The following is a 17,298-nucleotide window of genomic DNA, read 5'->3' as shown; positions in this document are numbered from 1 at the left end:
AGCAGACAATTCTTGAAGCCAGGCTAGAATGATTTCTCTGTGCGCTATTTGCACAAACTGTCAGATAAATGATTTGTTCTTTTCCCGGAGACTGATTTCTCTCGCCAAAAAGTCCTGCAATAATACACAGTAATCACATTTTAACTCGTATGGAAATTTTAACAGCTGACATGGCAAAGCTCAAATTAAAACTCCCAAAATAAGCTGCAAAACACGCTATAAATGTTAGTTTGCCAGCGGAACACTAAATCAGCTGTGCAAGTGCCGATGTGCCAATGAGCTTGTGGAAGCCAGTGCTGATGTGACTACAGTCACGTCGGCACTTTCTTTGCAGTAACACATGAGTTTTCAGAGAAAAAATGGAGGCAGAACTCATCTTACGAAGGTTGTCGACGGTAATACGACTTACATTCGAGCAGTGCAGCGACATACCGCATTCTTGAAGCCAAATTTATTTAACATCTGATGTGGTCATCCTGAGACCTCCGTTGCTTCTGCCATGTGCCACATTGTTCACTATCGTCCCATTTTGATATGCTAAGACCCTTGCGGAGGTCGCCCCTGAGCACGGCAACATTATGACGACGATGGAATGACAAAACAGGAATGAGGTCGATGCAACAAAAATGCCGAATAACGACGACGGTGAGGACAAAGGTATGCAGACTAGTTTATGACGACGACGGTATGTCACGACACCTAGCTGACGAAGCTGGAATGACGACGGTGGAGCGATCACGATGGCATGAAGGAGACGGCATGACAAGTGAGGTATGACAGCTAGTCTGGTACGACGCAATGATGACGATGTCATGACAACGGCGGCATAATCATGATCGATAGACGAGAGCATGTTCACAAGAAAATGACAAACACGGAATGAACTCAGTGGATCGACGATGGCTTACATGACGACGACGGGTTGAAGACAACGGGTTTACGTTACCGAAGCGATGAGGATGGTAAAACAACAGCGTCACGATGAAGGCATGAAGAATTGTTACGACGACGAGTGTGTGATGAACGCGGCGGACAACGATGGCACGACAACAGCCAGATGTCGGAGTTATAGGGACAACAATAGAATGACAGCGTAGGCGCCAGCATGATGGTATGAGAACCAATGCATGACGTCGACTGTATGACGACAGCGCAATGTCCACGATCGAAAGATAACGGTATGGGTACCATGATAGGACGACGAGTGCGTGACGAAGGCACCAGGATATTCGGATGCAAAAACTTGAATGATGAACATGCAACGGCCACGATGGCATCAACACCACGAGCATATACCTAGTATCCCAACCTAGGAAACAACTTTGGTCACTGGGTTGGAGTAGAAAGCATGACGACGATGCCATTAGGACAGTCACGCCCAAAAGTTGAAATGGCGACAACTGAACGAGCACGACGTCATCTCGACGGCGGTGTGACAAGAAATGCATGACAAATCAATTTACTAGAATCTGTGCGAAATTGCGCAGCACGTTTTATTACTCGAGATTACAACCACTATTCTAGCGTGAGTAACATAAAGACCTTGCTAACACTACCAACCTTGGAAGCACGTAGCAAGGTATCGCTTGCCTGTCTTACCCCCTAATATAATGTACAGCAAACGCGACAATGCGCTCCCTTTATCGCCACCGCATCGTACATCTCGGCGGCCTCATAATCAACGCAGTCTTGGTCGTATTTTATTCCGCACCCAAGCCTTCACAACATCAGCGCTGCCACGCGCAAATATTGTTGCTAATCTTCGGGGTTATGCGGCATTTAAAACCGCCACCTAACCATCTATAACTGCCAAATTTATCATTTCCTGCAATCATATTTACCTTTTGTATAATGACTTATTGTACACAAAAACGAAATTGCTTAATAGTAAATATTTTCATGATTGCTTTACCATTTACATTACTTTATATACATTTAGCCCTGTATATGGCCTTCTTCTTGTTCCCTTTTATTGTTTTCTGTGTTTAATTTTTGACATTTACTATGTATTGTCGACCCTGAAATAATACTCCTATTTTGAGCCTGTGAGGAATTTGTACATAACATTTTAAGAAAAGATACGGCAGAACTCTTCACACGATTACTGTCGACGGTAATGAGATTGGTGATCTAGAAATGTGGAGACAGACCATATTCCTGAAATCACATTTATTCAAGCGAACCTTTGTTTGTCTCCTCCTAGGACTTTTGAACTTCTGCTGCTGCTGATGTTGTCTTACACGCTAGTTCTCGAGGTTCTATGTTCTCGAGGTTCTCGAGGTTCTTGGTTAGCCTCCAAGATTCAGCGTACAACTAACGCAAGGCGTCCAGACGAAAAGCTGCATAAAAACATCGTAGGGTCTAGGAGACACTACGGATGTGGTCGAACGTCAAATCAACACTTCTGTGTCGACCACGGTAGCTTGACGGCTATGGCATTGCTTGAGGGCGCGGATTCAATCCCGACCGTGGTAGCCGCATTTTGACGGGAGCGCAATACAAAAACGCTTGTGCAGTTATATTTAGGTGCATGGTAAGGAACACCAGGGCGTCAAAATTAATTGGGAGTCTGTCACTGGCGTGCCTCATAATCCGATTGTGGTTTTGTCACGTACAGCCCCATATTTCATCTAGTTTAATACTTCTCTAGCGGCCGTCCGGCCCTTCTCTCTGCCCGCTTCTTGGAGAGCTCGTTTCCCTCGCCTTGGATGTCATTACTCCCTTCCTCTTTCTGTGTATCTGGGCAGCTCACCCGACTAAGACGCCTCCACCGCCAATCGGCAAATCTGTTTTTACTTTTGAATAAAAGTCAGCCGACTCTCCGTTCCCAAACGTTATCAAGCTGCCAAAACGCGTATTACTTGCCTCCCCTAAACCTAGCTCCCAACACCTCTGCCATGATACGATGTGTCATGTGATGTGAATGGCGATGTGGCTGGTACCACAGTCGCATTCGCGATCAAGCCAGTCGCTGCACTCAGCCCTGTTCGTGGACGGGAAATGCATCGGCCAGTCGCTAGCGGCGGCATGGGACACCGGCTCTCTTGCTAGCTGCTTGTTCTTCTTAATCGACCACATCCACGGCACCCGCCTCCTCGTCGACACCAGAGCCAAACTGTCTATCGTTCCCGCCACGGTCAGGAATCGCCTACCCGTCAAGTCCACTCCACGCTTAACGCAGTGAACAACACAGCCATCGCGTCGTATTGGTTCCGGTCAATGACGCTAGGCATCAGAGTCCGGCGCTTACAAAGATGGGTGTTCGTGATCGGCGACGTCAGCTTTGGCATACTGGGAGCGGACTTCCTCAGCCATTTCAACCTGGATGTGAGTGCTCGCGATGTGCGACTAAAGGATAACGCCACAATCCTCGATGTACTTGGCCTGCAGTCCAACCTCACCTCATCTGGTATCTGTACATTTCGGCCGGTCTCAACGTACGACAGCATATTTGCTGCGTACCCGCAACTCGCGAAGCCCCTAAATGACGCCCTGCCCGCGAAACACAAGGTGGCATATCGTATCACCACCACCGGCCCACCTGTCGCCGCCCGGCCACGGAGTTTCGCTGGACGGAAGTTGGATGTCGCTCACCGTGAGTTCGAGCGCTTGCTTCAGCTCTAAGTTTTTCGTCCTTCCTCCAGCTATTGGTCTTCACCTCTCCATCGGGTTCTAAAACAGGATAGTGGTGACTAGCGGCATTGTGGTGATTACCGAGCTTTGAATAGCGTCACTACTCCGGATCAATATCCCGTTCCCTTCATACATGACTTCAGTGCTCGTCTCTCAGGAACCAAAATATACAGCAAGGTGCATTTGATGACCGCGTACCACCAAATTGCCGCTGAACCCAGCTGCGTTCCGAAGACAGCAATCACTACTCCATTTGGCCAATTTGAGTTTGTCAGTGTGCCTTACGGTTTAAAGAATGTGGCACAGATTTTTCAAAGGTTCAAAGCTTCCCGTCTTTCTCACCTCTTCATGGAAAGCCCGTTTCCCTCGCCTTGGAGATCATTACCCATTCCTCATTCTATGTATCGGGGCAGCTGCCCCGACTAAGACGCCTCCACAGCCAATCGGCAAACCTATTTTCGCTCTTGAATAAAAGTCAGTCGACTCTCCGTTCTCAAAAGTTATCAAACTGCCAAAACGTGTATTGCTTGCCTCCACTAAACCTAGCTCCCAATACCTCTGCCATGATACGATGTGTCATGTGAGGCAATGATAATGCTCAACCCTCTGACAGATTATGAACAATGTCACGCAACAACGCGTCAAGCAAACAAGCCTGCTTGTGTGTTCTGCGTACTACGCGTACAAACAGCAGCGGTGCACGCAACCTAACCTTCAACATTTACGCGCCACTCTCGTATTGGACTAAACGCCCGAGAGTTTACACATTCGCTGCCAGCATCACTGCTAATTATAGTCAATCAAAGCAAACAGCATACAACGCTTCCCTTACGTCGATTCGCACAGTACGTGGGATCTGCATATTTTTAGCACGTGTAGTGGTAACTCTGACTGGGCTCTTGTTGCGACTGCGCCAATCACAGCCCTCCATGCAACCATTTCCCAACCGCCCCACACAACGCGTCCTCGGACATGGACAGGACCTGCCACAGCGAATATGTGACGTACATCTGACAGCCGGCTAATCTGTTTTGCGTGCGGATGCACAGGTCACGTCGCACGCTACTGTAATCGCGTGCAGTCGCCTAGTGTTACTCCATAACGCCAAGTTGTATGCTGGGCTCTCCCCGCCGCCATTACGAAGAACCTTCGGCATCGTCACCAACACTCCGCCCGACGCCCAATACCCGCCGCTCACCTTCTCAACTACGACACTCGCTATCACCGATACGACATCGTCCCGTATCTCGGGAAAAGGAAAACTAGTCGTCGCAGTCCACGAGGCAAGTGCTGTGACGCAGTCGAAACGCGAAAGCCGGAGCCGCCGTATCAGTTATGGACGCAAAACATTATTGCTTGATTCGAAAAGTCACGACGCCCCTTACTGGATGTCCCTCTGCAGAGCCGGCGCAGCGTATTGACCCAATTGCAGCCTACACCGCACGTGTTGTCATTGAGGACGCTGTATACGCCATTGAATTTGTTGTAATTTCGTCGTGCTCCCATGACGTTATCCTCGGCTGGGATTTTCTCTCCCGCCACAATGCTGTCATTCATTGCGCACGGAGCGAACTAGAACTGTCGTCGCCGATCTGAGATTTAACGCTCGCCGGCAATGCTTCTCTTCCGAACAAACTACTCGTCATACACGACACCAACCTTCCTTCCAATGCGTCAATGGTTGTCTCTATGTACTGCAGCAACCTCTCCGGTGCCCTCGTACAATTTTCTCCGTCTGACCACTTTTCCACTCGAATATATCCACTGCTACTTTCTGCGACAGTGAACGTCACACAGGGCTACAGCGTTATACATGTTTGTAGCCCGTTCCCGTACCCTACAATGCTGCTCCGAGGTGAATGTCTTGGCAATGTCGAATCTATCGAAGACGTGCAAACTATGGATGTGTCTGAAGACACATACCGTGCCCATTACACTACGCTCGGTTCTATTTCTAGGTGTCTGGCTCATTGCCCATAGATCTGTTCAATTCTTCTATTGCCGATGACCTCACACTGGGCCACTGATCTCAGCTTCTGGGCATCTTACGAGAATTTCGTTCTTCTTCGATGTCGGGCAACCTTCAGTTGGCTGGACGTCAGATGTGACGTAGCACATGGTCACTGGCTCCCAATCACCATTTCGGCACCACCCATATCGTGTATATGAAACATAACGCCGCGTGATTAATGAACAAGTGGCCGATATTCTCATCCGCGAACTGATCCGACCTTCCCAAAGTCCATGGACATCGGCCGTCGTCCTTCTTACGAAGAAAGACGGTTCTGTACGGTTCCGTATAGACTTTCGGTGCCTCATCAAGATCACTCGCAAGGACGTTTACCCGCATCCGCGAATCGGCGACGCTATTGACAGCCCACAAGGAGCAATTTTTTTTCTTCTCTCGATCAGCGCTCATGGTATTAGCAAGTACATATGGCAGATGAATATGAACCGAAGATAGTCTTTGCTACGCTCGACGGCTTATACTGATGTAACATCATGCCATTTGGAATTTGTATTGCGCAAGCAACCTTTGAGTTCCCGATGAATACCGTTCTGCGCGGCTTGACATCGCACACGTGCTTGTGCTACCTTAATGACCTCGTTGTTTTTGCTCCTGACTTCTCCATGTGCCTTCAGCGGCTCCGGTGTTTTTGACTTGTTTGAGAAACGCCGGCCTACAACTGAACCTAAAGAAGAGAGGCAGGCAGCGGACGAATTGCCAGGTTTGGCTATATATAGCCAAATTGGGCTACGGGAAATATTTTTTGGCGTCGACTTGGCCGAGTTGGCTATGTGACTATATTTGGGCTACTTAAAATCTGCGACTTGGCTGTGTTTGGGCTATAAGTGGCGCCCGAATCCACGCTCCAGAGGTGGCTCTGATCGGGTAGAAGCAAATCTCGAAGGCTGTGTTATAGCTGGTTGAGCCGGCCGCGTGGCTGTGCGTGTGTGCGTGCGCGAAATGGCCCCCCTTCCCGCCTTTCCTTCCCTCTCTGCGCCGTTGTCTGAACCGGTGGCTTTGATCTTTGATGCACTTAAACTTACACACCGCTTTACCGTTGTACACCCGATCCCCTGGCATCGGGATGAACCTGGGAGTAGTGGGTTTTTCGCGGTACACTCTACTAACATGGCTATGATCAGGAAGGGAGAGCAATAGCAGAGGGTCGGGGCTGTCGGGCGATCGTGGCGCCGACATGAAAGAAGGGAAGCACGGGTTGATGACACGCCCTAGTGTGTTCATGACCATGTCTTAATTCTGGGTGAAGTATCGCACCGGGCACAGCTTTCGACCAGGATCCTCCACGTATTTCGCGCGAAGCTTTACTGCCATTTTCCTTTTTCTGCTAGATGAATTTTTCTTCGTGCTTAAATTCGAGATTTATTTCGATAGGTTCGACATAAGATCGGATCCTCCTCAGAGAGGAGAATCCAAACAATGGGAAGTGGACCAAGTATGCGAGAACGTATAAAAAGAATGGGAGCAAAGGCCCGAGCCAAAGGTGGGTTTTGGTGCTTTTACTTCTAGATGGTTTGCCCGTAACGTCGTGGATGTAGATACTCATTCTATTGATATCGAAACATGTTTGCCACGATGACATCAGTGCACCACGTCACATGAACTTCACCCACCGTGTTAGCTTAACTTGTGAGGTGTCGTGCTGCTGGCTCGAGGACGCGGGTTTGATTCCCGGCCACGGCGGCCGCATTTCGATCAAGGCGAAATGCAGGAACACCCGTGTACTTAGGTGCACGTTAAAGAACCTGAGGTGGCCAAAATTAATCCGGAGTCCCCCGCTGCCTCATGCCTCCCAATCATGTCGTGGTTTTTGCACGTAAAACCCCGGCGTATATTAGGGTTTTAGAATATTGGCCTCAAACGTATTGGGGCCCCAAAGAAATAGCGTCGAAGCCACTGCGCATGCGCAAGACGGAAGCTGTGTTTGGGTTTTGCGTCGGGCACGCTATTTCATTGATTTAGCGGGAGCCGCAAAAGCTGCCCCAAAAGCTTTCGTCAACAAACATGGCTTCGCCCACCGAAGCGACGGCTCTAATTTAGCATAAAATTGGGCTTGATTCGTGGTAATGCGTGAAGTTCGTAGGCTAGAAGAAGGGATTGCGGTTATCGATTTCTTTTAACTAAGATGTGTAATGAATATTGATTCATTATACGACGCTGATTCCGAATTCAATTGTCGATTTCATGGCTTGTAGGCCTATCACGGATTGACTTGGTTGGGTAAAGGTGCGTAAAGTTGGTTACTCAAAACTAAAGCGCAACAAGTTGTATGCTGCCAATAGAATAAGTTCCAAATTGGAATTAAAGGCGAAAACGCGAAAGTCTAAATTACTTTTCTTATCATAAAATTGTATATTTTATGTTAATATTTCTAACAGCTTTTCTTTGACGCCGTAGTGACGCTGCAAACGCCACACGCTATCCACAAACGCAAAACGCTTATTCCAAAACTCTTCATTCCTGCATGCCTCAACGCTAACACCGGCAAAGCTCTTTGGGGCCCCAAACTTTACGGGCCCCTATTCTAAAACTTTATTAGCCATCAACATGCTTTGCTTTTTGACAGTAACCGGTTTTCACAACATTACCACTGTTATCAATTTGTTGTTTACCATTGCTCTTTGTACGCCGTCGCGGCTTTTACAATTTCGAGCGAGTTAGTTCGGGACGTGCTCGTCGCCGAAAACGAATGCGCGCTTCTTGCACTAGTGTGCCGGTTTGCGCAGTAATCTTTTAAAGCTCCGCTTACACCGATTCAGACAGTGAGTGGCATCTGTTGCCTGTCCCTTTTCTTAACGCATGTTCTTGGCGTGCTAGAGACCTAAGATGGCGGCCAGTTTGATGCAAATTGACACTATATAGGTAGTGTGTGTCCCAGCTAATCGGGGCCAAGCTAATTGAAAAACAAAACAAGAAAATGAGAAAACAAGATAGCACGATGAGACAAATAACGCGACATATCATAGCGCGAAAGAGTTGTTTTAGCTCATCAAAAAAGAAGCAGTGAGCACGTCGCCGTCGCAGATCACTGGACAGCTGAACTACACCGTAGGCAGAGATAACGTGAGAGATCGATGACGCTGAACATTATTTTGTGTCCACAACTAAAAAACAGATTTCGTAGTTATTATTAATGTAAATAAATAAAAATAATGGCTTTGTGCTATCTGTCATAAAGTAAAAGCATTGATTTAGCCCTCTGCAGCGATTCCCTGGAACTTAAGAGCTACCGCGGCCAGCCAAAAAATGATCTGTGCAAGCATGATGTCGCTGTTGTTGATGTAAACAGCCGGCTGTCACGGCGGCACGGACATTTTGCTACGGCGGGTTGTGCAAAAAAGGATTGCCGTTGTCGAATGTGAAAATGTATACACAAATAAAATTGCAAATAACAATGGCTATATTTGGCTACGAAATATTTTGCACTTTTTTTCTGTTTGGCTACATTTGGGCTACAACTTCTCTAACTTTTGGCTACGCCACCTCGCCGGACCTGGCAACACTGCTGACGATACTGGGTTACGACGTGTCCAAGGATGGAATTCTCCCCGATCCAGTCGAACTTCGTGCCGTCGCTGAGTTCCTTAAACATACGTTCTTCAAAGAACTGGGAAGTTTCGTAGGTTTGTGTTCTTACTTCTGACGCTTCATTCGAAATGTCAACGCCATTATAAAGCCCCTGACGAAGCTCCTTTGAATTAAGCCACGGTACCCTTCATTCGTGGTCATCAGAGTGCGAGGAGGCGTTCAAAAAAAATCTCCGTCGTTTCCTGACGTCTCCCCCAATTTTGCGCTAATACGACCAGACGGCCCCTACAGATGGCAAACAGATGGCAGCGGTGTTGGCCTCGGCACTGTCCTTGAGCAGCGCAAACTTTAATTTCCTGCATATGTCGTGGCCTATTCCAGCTTTTCCAGCTTTTACTAGGTTCCAGCCTTATTTGTATGGCCGCCCATTTGATGTCGTCACGGACCACCATGCACTAGGCTGGCTGTCGTCATTGAAGGACCCTTCAGGTCGTCTTGCATGCTGGGAACTTCTCCGCCAGGAGTACGATATACCCGTGCTGTACTGCAGTGGACGCCAACATTCTGACCTCGACGCCCTCTCACGCTCTCCCTTGCCTGAAGACAATGACCGCAGCTCACTATCCCTGCTCGCTAATTGTTTGATCGACCTTGTGACTATCGCTTCCGAGCAGCGCAACGGCCCATGGACTGCCTCGATAATAGACGTGCTTGCTGATCCATCATCCCAGTCAACCACACGCACGTTGCGTAGTCAGGCTCCCCATTTCATGGTTCGCGACACAACCTGCTTCACCGACGCAGTTTATACCGCGGACGGCCGCCAGTGGTTGTTACTAGTTACTCGCAGTCTGCGCTCCGAAATATGCGCAAATTTTCACGCCGATCCACACGCGCACACTCGCGAGATTTTAAATCCTTCCAGCGCCATCTCGCAGGGCAACTACTGGCGAGGGATGTATAACTACGTTCAAAAGTTTGTTCGCTGCTGCCCCGACTGTCAGCGCCGGGGAATCATCACCCCAGCTCTCACCAGCTGGTCTACAGCCTCTACCTTGCCCTACCCGGCCGTTCGGGCGCGTTGGAGTCGATTTGTATGGCACTTCCCTTGACGCCGGATCGTAACCGCCTGGCCATTGTGGCAGTAGATGACCTCACACGATACGCCAAAACTACCACCCTCCCAGCAGCTATAGCGTGTGGTGTTGCCTTAGTGCTGCGTCGCCGATTCGAGTTGGTATAGTCCACCCCAGGAATTGCTCAGTGACCGCGGACGTGTCTTTCTATTGGAAGTAGTTGAACCCGTTCTCAAAGAGTGCCACATTGTTCATGACGCAGCTTCTATGTCATTCGTGTCGTTTAGCGCTGTCAATAGTTTTCGGAATATGTTCAGTGCCTTTGAACAACTTAGTAGGCAAGCCAAGACTTATGATAGCTAACTGCAGAATAAGTAAGCTCACCATTCTATCTAAAATTTCAGTGTTGTTATGTGTGTGATGTGTAAATCAGATTTTTAACATATAAAAACAATATGGGCAGAGACGAAACTTTATTGCACAAGTTCACTACTACAACACATTACCAAACTACTGCAAGGGGTGCCAGTGCACTGATTTCAGGCTCTCTTTCGTCGCCTTCTTTGACACAGTGCTCTCGGCGTTATGAAAACAGCTGTACAAAATAATGAGTCATAATTGCCGTAAGACACAGAAAACTGAGTACAATACTTCTTGGGTTGATTAATACGCCAAGATACATTGAGGAATTGAGCACAAACCCAGTGGTGAGAATGCTGCTACAATTGCTAAAATCTGCTACATTGCATTAACGAGGCTATATTCATGCTACAAATGACATAAACTGCTCCAAAGATGCTCCACGATGAGCTGCGTTGCGAAATATCGGAGGCAACTGCAACGATAAGTTGTGGGGAAGGTGAGATGGCAGTTGCCACCACCCTATGCAAAGAGCGGCAGTCGCATTTCCTGCCAATTAGGCTAAATGAGCTAAAGGGTCACTCGGCTAACCCAATCCAGTACTCTAGTGCATGTTCACGGTCAGCCATTTAGAAACTCTATGTGCGCGTGATAGAAACAAGTTGCTGTTTCCTTTGGGCCCAGAATCCTTTTAATAATGACACGGTCGATGAGATACTTTTTACATGCAACACAGGCTATATACAGACACGTGAACACGGTACAGGGCGTTTTACATGCACACGAACTATAATACGAGTTCTGAAGACGTCTGTCTGTCTATTGCGATGCACCTAGCACTCATGCAGCACGACTCGCCGGTGTGCGTCGTCGTTGCGGTGCCCGTGACGGTGGCTGTCGAAATACCGAATCAACTTTTTCATGATTCATTGGAACATTCAGGACATCCGTCTGGTCGTCTCGATTTACATGTGAAGGTGAGTGAGTACGCGCATTAATTATGTCTTACAGGCGGTTCATTGTTATACCTTGTGTTCACCTGACATGGTGAAGTCAGCATAGGCTGTTGGAATAGGGTGCTCACGCTTAAGTCATGTACCACTGGAGTCACTGACTGGATACTGCGCATTTCCTTAGAAATCATGGATGAGTCCACTTTCATACATTGAGAATGATTGGCTGCGTGAGTTTGTTGGGAATCTCTATCGCTGGCTATACCGAGTTCAAAGCTGCGTCTTGCTTAGTGTCATGGAGAACGGGGCTCACATGAACGTTAGTTTGCGCAGCAGCCTCTTCGATTGAAGTCCATCATTCCAACAAACATCCTAAACCTAGACTGCTTTGATAGTGAGTAACAATTCCAGTCTTTCGACTTATCTTTGTGGCTTAGGGCACTTTTTGCATGAACTTTTTCAACGTTGCGAGCTTCGTGATCATGGAAAGTATAAAATGTGTGCTCACGCTGACAAGCAACCTTGAGCCGCCTCGTCGCCCGTTTCAAAACCGAAACACTTGGTTGCGGGAGGTGGTGAAGAAAAGGCAAAAACTCCAATTACAGCTTCAACATCGGACGCAGTCATGCTGCCAAAAGTAAGCAGTTAGCCCAAGCTTCGTCGTATTCTTCCGCAGCTGGCAAGTTGGCGCTCCTCGGTTTGCATTTGTGCCGTTGGATGCCGTGCCCAAGGAGGTTGATTTTTTTCAACGTCCTTGGCCGTGCCGAGCATAAGCGCGTGCCACGCATGCGCTTGTGCCACTGTTCCCGCGTTCGTCATCGTCGTCTTCTTTCACACCTGGCTGCGTTGCTGTAAATCATTCCAGCGCAGAGTTTTACTTCTGTCGTCGTAGTGGGGAAGCCGCGTTTACGGGGATATGAGCCATTACTTAATGGGGTATGCGCCATTTATGAAGAACGGACAACGTGTCCTAACGCGTTTGAGAAGCGCTGCAGCGAACGCGCTCGGGAAAGGCTCGTCGTCGACGCGCCGATTCTAGCGTGAGGACTTCCGAAGTCAAGGCGAAGCGTCAGCGAAGAGCCGCGGAGTCCGAGTTGATGGTGCGCGGTGTTGAGTCCAAACGTCGGCGAAGAGCCGCCGACCCCTAGTTGCGGGAGCGCGATGTTGAGGCCGAACGTCCGCGTCGTATTTCGCCTCCAGGAACCTGACGACGGTGGTGCATGCCTCAGAAACGCCAGAGCCACCTTCCCCGGTGTAACGGCCACGTTTCAATGTGGGTTTCTGTTCTTATTTAAGGGGTTCTACGAACCAACAGCAGTTCTGATTACGAGACACGCTATAGTCGAGGGTTTCGGATTGGTTTTGACCGCCTGGGGTTCTTTATATCGCACTACAATGCAAGCACACGGGCGTTTTTGCATTTCGCCTCCGGTTGAACGTTCATGATAGACATCTTCGGTTGGGTGATCCCCAATGACGATAAGCCCTTCCTCATCGTGGGGGAATATTCCCTATAGCTGACCGACCATAACTACAGCTTTGCTGGCTTCCATCTTCACAGTATCAGAAGGGCTCTAGATTTTTAGTGGTAAATTGGGGCTTTCCAATTAGAACATCATCAAACTTAATTTAATTTTTTTTCACCATAACCTAGCCCCTAAGGACTATTGAAGAATGGGGAGTACAGGAACAACTTTAGCAATGGAACAAAAAGAGCAAGAAAACAAAACAAGATGCAATGCTTGATCGGTGGCAGAATATACTTTGTATAGCATGTATGTCTCCGTTGACTATCACGTCTTGAGATTGCATTTTCGTTCGTTACCTCTGCACAGTATTCGTCTCGGCATGATACTGCAGGTTCTTCTCCATACTTCCTTTTTCTTGGTCATAATCCTACGCTACCTTCCGACACTGTTCTGCCTGCTATTCTGAATTACATGTCCGAGTACTCCTGAGAAGCCGTACTCAAGGCAGACGAGGTGCGCGATATATCGCGACGTCGAATGTCGGAGTAGTTGAAAAACCAGCGGCGCCTATTTGATACCCGCCATCTCGACGCTCTTTTGGTCACAGTCGCGACACGCTGGCTACTTGTCGAAGTTACTTTCATGCTACTGTGGCGCTTACCGCGTCTTCCGTCAAGTAACCGACATCATCTATGAAATTGCTGCGTTTAAATTGAGCCCAACATGGCTCAGCCATTCTCCGACGTAGTCAACGTCGCGCCTCAAACCAACATGGGGTTGCTGCTTCAGACACCTAGGGTGGTGAAGCCGCGTTTAATATTAGTCCGAAGAAGATGACGCTCTTGGAATACGTGAATTAACTACCGTCTTGTCAGAGAAGACAAGTCGTGGCGGTTTCTGTCTCTTCAAACAACAATAACGTTATCCATGTGATGGTGGATGCATAAAAGTTTTATTGCATATTCGATGCAGGAGTCAACATGCACGCCTTGAAATACGTGAGTTTTGACAACGCAACGTTGGATTGCGACATCCTCGGCCATTTAATTTGTCGAGAACGATAAACGATTTTTGCAGAAGGGTTTCCTTATCCCTTTGCCAGTTGTAAAATATTGCATAGGTGTTTTTAAACGATTGCACACTGGGTTTGGCTACATTAAGCATTTGTACCACTGCGTTGCCAATTCCTCAATCACGTCTATGCGCTTATTATGTAATATCCGCATTGGCTAATTTTCCAACCCGTCTGTCTAGTGTTGAATTTATGTTACTGTTTTGGCACTCACTCTCTGTTGCATAACACCAAACATCACCTATTTGAGAATAGCTTTCCAAAGTGAAACAGTCTGTTTCTTTTGATGTTGCGGTTGCCGTACTTAGCACTGATGCCATCAAGCTAGAGCATCACCCAATAGCCCATGGTAGAGATTGCGGGTCATCAGATTTAAAACACTAAATCAACAGTAATTAAGTGACTGTTGTGGAACGAGCTGCTCGGCAACACTGACGAACGCCAATAGAACACCGCCAAACACAAGAAATAAAGAACCGTGCATTAAATTACCAAGTTGTATAATTCAGTTGTTCAATGTGTGTAATAAGTATATTGACAAAAGCATCTAAACATCTTCAAAGTTCTATACGGGGCGTCCCAACTATCATGCATAAATATTTACAAATGTACAAATGCCACTTAGCTGGACAGAACCAAGGTAATGTTGTTGATCATGATATGTGGTGTTTTATGGCGCAAGGGCAAGGTCTGGCCAATGAGCCCCATGCAAGCAATTATGATTATTTAATAAAACCGTCAAGTGGAAAGCACTGACGGAACACGGCTATATATGTGCCTAAAAGGACATTCTCTGTACAGTGCGTAAAACACAAATGTCTTTAAATTATGGCAATGGCTTTAGGCAAGGTTGTTTGCCGTCGCTTGGAGATACTCAAGATTATTTCTCACATTAAGCCTAAATACATAATTAGTCTTAATTAACTAATCGACTCATACATTACATTTAGATCAAAACTGCGAATGAGAAAATGTAGAGCAACATGAAAATCATCAGCCAATCCACTCTGTGAAGGTGAATGACCAGCGAAATTGTTTAGCACAAGACACAGAGGTGACGCAGAATTTTGAACAAAGGTACGAACACATTTTCATCGGTGGTGTTTCCCGCCTGCGACCATGCGTTGACCGCCTTGCGCCGTGTTCTTACGACACCACCTATTCTTCGCCATTTTGACCCTCAAGCACCAACAGAAGTACACACCGACGCAAGTGGTGTAGGTCTTGGTGGTTTGCTTGCACAGGTTCTTACTGGCCTTTCAGAATGCGTTGTGGCTCATGCGAACCGCACGCTGACCAAGGCGGAGGGCCATTACAGCGTCACGGGAAAGGAATACTTGGCCATTCTCTTTAGACGTAGTCACCAAGCACCATGCGCTGTGTTGGCTTTTGAATTTAAAAGGCTGATCTGACCACATTGCTTACTGGGCCCTGCGAATCCAGGAGTTCGACATGGCCGTAGTATATCGTTCCGGGCGGAAGCATTCCGGCGCTATCGCTCTTTCTAGTTTACCGATTTAGCCAGGGAGGGCACGGTGTGACCTCTCGGTGCACACACGTCCCCCTGTGAGCACACGTTGCGTTCTCTTGAATTTGGCACTGTTGCTGCCGAACAACACAATGTTCCCTGAACTGGATTCCTTTTCGACCTTCTCTGGGATACTTCAACAGTTCCGGCCTCTCGAACACTTCGGCGTCAAGCTCCGCATTTTGCGATCCGTGATCAGCTCCTGTACCGACACAAATATACCCCAGCTGGACGCATGCTGTTGCTCGTCATCCCGAGAGCTTTGAGATCAGACATACGTTACTTCCAGATATAGAAATTCGTGCGCGTATATGCGTGGCACCAATCCCAAAAATATGAACCCTAAGTACCACGGGGGAACACGAAAGGCGCAGTTGCGAGCATTGCAAAGGAGTTTCAAAAGCAAGCCGGACGTCTACTATACGGACGCAAGTTCCTCTGGATGTGGCGCATACATATCGCAGTCGCCACCTGTCAGAAAGGGGTACCCGGAGCGTCAGTGAAAACCGCATGCATGGCAATGGCTGAGGCGAACGTGGTAGCTTTAGCTTTGAAGGACGCCGAATTCAGAGGGACATTCGCGGCTGTCCTCACCGACTCACAGGCGGCGTGTCGCCTGTTCTTGTCAAAGGTGGTACACCGAGCGGTGATTAGGATTATACGCAATAAACTCTCTAAATTTGACAGCCTCACATGGTACCCGGCACATGCAGGCGTGGAGGGAAATACGAGGGTGGACCGAATATCTCCAGTACTAAATATCCGAGCGTTGGACCAGCCACGTAGCGACTTACCATCGACTGCGACAGATATCTTGGAACAACAGAGAGAGGAGAAACGGTAATTCGGCAGGCCCCATCCAAAATTAACCAGACGGCAAGCGACGGACTGGCGCCGACTCCAAACAAGCACTTATCCTAATCTACACAAGCTAAGACAAACAGATGGTGAAGCGTACGCAGATAAATGTCCGTGGTGTGGCCAAAAGCCTACATTGTCACACATCACACTCATATGCACCAGAAGACCTCCACAAGCGAACACATACAAATTTACAAAACACTTTCTAAGGCAGTGGGAGGCAAGACTTGCGGACGAGGAACAGGAATGCAAGCTGGCTCTCATGGACCAAGCCTAGTGAGCCACTCAAGCAAGTGGTGCCCTGGACTAGGGGCTCCACCCACATTTTCCATCTTTATTTTTGCCTTTTCCCAATAAATTTTAACCGCTGTCTCTCTCTCTCGGATCCTTTTTTTCATTCGGACCCACAGTGTCATCACGCCGGCATTTTCAAGTTGTACGAATGACTTTGGCACCACAACTACTGGCGGGGGATGCACAGCTTCGTTCGCAATTTTGTCCGCTCTTGCCGTGAATATCAGTAACACAAATCACCCCATGTCTCGGCCGGTGACACCTGTCAACCCCTTTCATGCCCATCTCAACCTTTTCATCGTGTTGGTGTCAATCTGTATGGGCCACTTGACTTGACGACGTCCGGCAACCGTTGGATTACACTTGACGTCGACCACTCAACACGCTATGCAGAGAATGCTGCTCTCCCAGCTGCTACAGCGCAGGAAATCGCCACTTTTATACTACGCTGTTTTGTGCTTCGTCATGGAAGTCCTCGTTAACTCCTGAGCGACCGAG

Source organism: Dermacentor silvarum, chromosome 5 (assembly GCF_013339745.2).
Source record: "Dermacentor silvarum isolate Dsil-2018 chromosome 5, BIME_Dsil_1.4, whole genome shotgun sequence".
Classification (NCBI taxonomy): domain Eukaryota; kingdom Metazoa; phylum Arthropoda; class Arachnida; order Ixodida; family Ixodidae; genus Dermacentor; species Dermacentor silvarum.
The sequence above is the reverse complement of the archived record's forward strand: the minus strand, read 5'-3'. Positions refer to the sequence as shown.